We start from the raw sequence: 6000 nt of genomic DNA on the forward strand, positions 1-6000 counted from the left end.
GGTTCTGGGGATAAGGACGTGGACATCTTTAGGGACCACTGTTCAGTCCACCACACAGGACAGTGTGACAGGTGCCAAAGTAGAGATACATACCAGATGCTACGTAAGCACAAATGACAGACCAGACAGGGTGTGGAGATGGAGTGGGACAGCTTTATGGAATAAGCTACTATTCTGCTGAGGCTTACACCGTGGGAATGGACAATAGGTACCATGTATAAAGGAATATGCAAGGGATAGGAGGTATAAATGAGGACGACTTTTACGTCAGTTATCTGTTGCTGACAAATTACTTCAAAATTTAGCAGCTTACAACAATAAATGTCTGCGATCTCACATGGCTGCTGAGAATCATGAATCTGGAAGAGTCTTGACTGGATGGTCTTGCCTTATGGTCTTTCATGGGGTTGCTCTCAGACTTTGGCTGGGACCACTGTCATCTGAAGGGGCTGGACAAGCAGTACCCCGCTCACTCATATGACTGTCCACAGGAAGTTGCAGTTCCTCAACGCGTGGGCCTTTCCATAGAGTCATTTACATGACGTGGTTTCCTGAGGGCAAGTGATCTGAGAGAGAGAGTTAGTTCAAGATAGGAGCCTTAGTCACTTATAAACTCATCTCGGAAGTGATATAGCACCACCTGTGCCATTCTATTGGTCACTCAGAGAAACTCTGAGACAGTGGGGGAGAAGGCTTCATAAGGGCATGAACACCAGGAGGTGCGGATCACTGGGGAGCGTCTTGGAGTGTGGCTACCACAACCTTCTTGAGGTCAGAAGAGTTTGCCATTGCTGGACTGTAGGGCATTCATGAGAGACTGGCAGGGATGGGGTTGGCACAGGAAAGGAGAGCCAGAGCATGGAGGGCTATATGCTTGGCCAAGGAGTTTGGAGATAATCCTTTTATTAATAGGGAGCGATTGCAGGGATTTAGTTAGAGAGGTCACACGACCAAATTGCTTTTTAGAATGTTCACTGTAAGGGTGGAATAGGGTAAAGCAGAGGGCAAGAGATTGGGGAGAAAAAGTGGCTAGGAAGCTATGGAATAGTGTAGGAGAGAGAGGAGGAGGCAAAATGTAAGGCAGTGGCGATCAAGAGGTGCCACGGGTGATGGGTTCAGGGTATTTTCAGAAGGCGAAATGGCTAGGGAGGCAGAGGATGAAGGAGGGAGGCCTCAGAGTGAGTCCTGATTTGCAGGAGGGACAGGTAAGAATCAATACATACAGAAGGATGGACATAAGTTGACATGAGAGTCAAAAAGAGTTAAGATGACCTACGTGTGAATATATAGAGTCTGAGCTGCTTATGGGACATTGAGGTTCAGAGACAGCTGGGGAATAAAGCTAGTTTAGGCCATCTGTAGCAAGGCCTTTTAAGCATTTCTTAGTCTGTGCATACAGGCCAGAGGAGAGCTCTTTTCATTCTGTGTTGTTGTGTCCCACCCACCCTCAAATGAAAGTCATTTTCTAGATGCCATCTTCATAATATGTCATCATCCTTGTATGCCTGCTCTATACCGTACTCTGTACTGTGAGCCTTGCATTCATTCACTGCATTTCCTCTTCGCGCTAACCCAGTGAGATGTGTCACTTCATTATTTCCTTTTTATAGATGAGGAAACTGAAGTAGGTACTACTGTTACCCCATTTCACAGATGAGGAAACAGGCTAGTGTTAATTACATTGCTCGAGGTTATATAGCATGTACATGATGGACACAGGTCTCAAATCCAGACCTTTTGACTGCAGGCCCTGTGCCCTTAACGGGAAAGCCATCTACGGTGTGCTTTATGGAACTAGAGACACTTTCTGGCAAGGTTGGGGGTGAAGTGAATGATGATTTATAACCTGACATGTGAAAGACAGCAAATAAATAAAGCAGGATCAAGGTCAGGAATCCAGATATGCAGTGGTGTGGAGAAAGGATCAAATGCCTTCTTGCTGTTAAGTATATGGGGGCTTTGGCATATTGGCAATGCTTGCTAGCTCTTCCCTGGGACTCCCTTCCGTTTTTTGTTATTTCTGAAAAAAATGTGTGGAATTGTTTTCATTCCCTTAAAAAGACCCAAATTGCTTATTTTCTTGTTATGGGAAAGTACAGCGTCCTGTGTTAGCCTGATGGCCTTTCAAGCCTAAGATTGATGCAAAGGGAGTTTTACCACAGCACATTTTTCATCAGAAAAGAGAATGTGGAGTGGGTGGGTGAAGGATGTCAGACAGATCATGTCTTTTTCTTGAAGAGGGTTCCCAAAACAGCAGATAAATTGGTCCGGAAATAGCTACCAGCCATCTCTTTATGTAAAACTCATGTTAAAAAAAAAAAAAAAAAAAAAAAAGTTCCCATATCTAAGGTTATACTGTGGAATTTAAGAGGAGATAAAGGGAATGGCAGTCATGCCATTTCATAAATGGCTCCTAGACTATTCGTTTCCTAGAGAAGATGGCCCTCTGGACCTCAGGCTTCCTGCAGATCAGAGTGTGAGAGCACAGGGTCCCACCAACAGACAAGAGAAACTTCATAGCTTCTCTGCACTCGTCTGGAATTTCCCGGAGAAAGCAAAAGACAAGGCTAAATATAGTCTTTCACCTTGAACTGCCATAAAGGTAATAAAAACAGTGTTATGATAGGTTGGTTTGCAACACTCCCACTTCACCTTCTGTGTGAGTTTCCAAGCAACAGAGCTTTACTGAAACCAGAGAAGTAGGGAAGGAAGTGATGAACCCAGGAAGTTCAGCCATGGAGGTACCCAGGCAGTTTTGGATATCAGAGAACTGCCTGTCCCATCTCCCTAACCTAACCCTCTATCTCCACTGCACCTCCCTCAGAACCTGCCGAAACCCCAGCACAAAGTAGCTGTTCAATCATTACATCTGTCCTTGCCTCATTGTTCCCTGACCATGCATCACAGGTTTCTTTCCTGATTTACTGAAGAGCCATCCAATGTTAGAAGAAAAATAGGTTCCATCTTAATTTTCTTCAGTATTTGTTAGCGAGGTAAATAAAGCAGCTCAGTATTTTGGGGAATCTTAAGTCATTATTCAACTTTCGGGGCACAGCTCTCCTTGTGTATAGCCCATTGGCCTCTGCGAAATTTCTGGTCCTGGTTTTGGATTTCAAAACAGTAGTATTTAATTAAAATTAATTAAAAAATGTTTTTTAATCTTTATTTTTGAGAAAGAGAGAGACAGAGTGTGAGCAGGGGAGGGGCAGAGAGAGAGGGAGGCACAGAATCTGAAGCAGGCTCCAGGCTCTGGGCTGTCAGCACAGAGCCCAATGCGGGGCTTCAACCCACGAAACGCGAGTTCATGATCTGAGCCGAAGTCGGACCCTCAACCCACTGAGCCACCCAGGCGCCCCTTAATTAAAATTAATTTAATGAAAGCTCCCAACTGAATGTTCTTTCTCAACTAATCTTAACACATAATGCTTTTTACTTCTAACTTTTATTTTTCTATTGAAAGAAATGTCTATTAGATCAAAGAAAATTACGAAACTTTTCCAGGCTGGGTTAACAATTAACATGGTGCTTAGTGCCTATCAATATACTTGTTTGTACTAACATCATAAAAACGCACAAGTTCACACGAATAAGCTAAGGAAAGCAAAAACCACATCAAGACTGCCTAACAGGGAAGTAATCCCCATTTCCAGAAGGCCCACAGTAATAGAGTCAAATGCCGAATATATGAAGATTTATGACATGTTAGCCCATTGTTACCACACATTATATTGCTAAGTCAGTCAATTCAGGGCCAGAAGGAAGTCAGTCCATGGATACACTTACCCTTGAGTTTGCAACTCTTCCATCTGCTATAATCACAGAAACCGCTCAGTGCGGGAAGGTCAGTGCCTACTGGACATTAGCAAATGCTGGCTATGTGTAAGACCCTAGTAACAGTTTTCTATGTGTACAACTTGTCCAAGTTTTCTATAATGGTCTTTGTAATCCTGCGATTATGATTTTGCCTATTGAAGAAATCATTTGATGACATCACTGAAGTGGGCATTGTCTGACAGGTTTTTGGAGAACGAAATAAAATTCAAAAATATATTCCAGTATGGAATTTGATGTGTTTGCTGTTCTCCTCCCTTTTCAGGGACACATCTAGCTGTCTCGAGGGAGAGGTGGCACCCAGGAACCACATGGGACCGGCACACTCAGGCTGGCACTCTGTACTTCTGAGGTCCAGATGGAACAAGATAAGCCCCAGCACCTAGCTCTGACTTCCGTTTAACCCTTAGCTTTTCTTCTCCCCGATTTGTCCTCTTGTTAGTTCTTCCAGTTTAGAAACTCTTTTTGAACTGATGGGCTTCCTTCTTCTTCCTACTTCCGTATCCTCTGTGTTTTGTCCCCTCTTCTTTGTTCTAGTGCCTGCCTCAAGCACGGGACTGAGTAACTGACCTCTCCCACTCAACCCAGGGTCATCCCTGTAATGTGCCCCTGGGGGCAATGCTGCTGCGTGTCCAGGAGACCTCAGCCAGCTCCTGGGTTTCTTTCAAGACTTTTCTTTCTTAGAGTAATTTTGGGTTCAGAGCAACATTTAGAGGAAGGTACAGAGATTTTCTGTCTCCCATACATGCAAAGCTTCTGCCATTATCAACATCCCCCACCAGAGTGGCATTCTTGTTACAATGGATGAACCTGCACTGACACATCATAATCATTCAAAGTCTATTGTTTACATTAGGGCTCACTTTTTTTTAATGAACATTCGACACACAATATTACATTAGTTTCAGGGGTACAGCATAGTGATTCAACTTCTCTATATGTTATGGTATGCTCATAACAAGTGTAGCTAACACCTGTTATGGTACAACCCTATTACAATACCACTGACTATATTCCCTATGCTATACCTTTTATTCCCATGATGTACTCATTTCATAACTGGGAGCTTGTATCTCCCACTCTTTTTCACCCATTTGCCCATTCCCTCATGCCCTCTGGTAATCATCCATTTGGGTTCACTCTTGGCATTGTACATTCTATGGGTTTCCACAAATATATAATGACATGTACCATATAGAGTGTTTTCATTGCCCTATAAATCCTCTGTGGTCTACCTTTTCATCCCTTTCTCCTAACTAACCCCTGGAAATAACCATATTCATAGTTTTGCTATTCTAGAATGTCACAGAGTTGGAATCATGTAGTATATAGCCTTTCAGATTGGCTTCTTGTACTTAGTGGTATGCATTTAAGTTTCCTTTATGTCTTTGTATGGCTCAATGATTCATTCTGTCTTAGCACTGAATAATACTGTATTGTCTGGATGGACCTCAGTTTATTTATCTATGTACCTACTGAAGGACATCTTGGTTGCTTCTAAGTTTTGGCAATTCTGAGAAAAGCAGCCATAAACATTCATGTGTAGGTTTTTATGTGGACATGTGTTCTCAATTCTTTTGGGTAAATGTCAAGGAGCCTGATTGCTGGATCATGTGGGAAGAGTATGTTTAGTTTTGTAGGAAGCTGCCAAACTGTGTTCCAAAGTGACTCTACATTTTGCTTTCCCACCAGCAATGTCTGAGAGTTCCTGTTGTATACACCCCACCAGCATTTAGTGTTGTCAGTGTTGTGGATTTTGTCCAATCTAGATAGGTATGTATGGTAGGATCTCACCGTGCTTTTAATGTGCATTCCCCTGATGACATATGATGTGGAGCATCTTTTCATATGCTTTAAAAAAAAAAAAATACAGGGCTTTTATTGTATCTTTAAAATATCACAAACAGGCCTTAGGAATCATCTACTGGGGTGTCTGGGTGGCTCAGTCGGTTAAACGGTCAACTCTTGGTTTAGGCTCAGGTCATGATCTCTTGGTTCCTGAGTTCAAGCCCTATGTCGGGCTCTGTGCTGACAGTGCAGGGCCTGCTTGAGATTCTCTCTCTGCCCCTCCCCTGCTCACACTCTCCCTCTCAAAATAAATAAATAAACTAAAAAAAAAAAAAAAAAGATCATCTACCATTTTGTTTCTGTTCCTGGACAACTTAGAAA

Source organism: Panthera onca, chromosome C1 (genome assembly GCF_046562875.1).
Source record: "Panthera onca isolate mPanOnc1 chromosome C1, mPanOnc1 haplotype 2, whole genome shotgun sequence".
Taxonomy (NCBI): Eukaryota; Metazoa; Chordata; class Mammalia; order Carnivora; family Felidae; genus Panthera; species Panthera onca.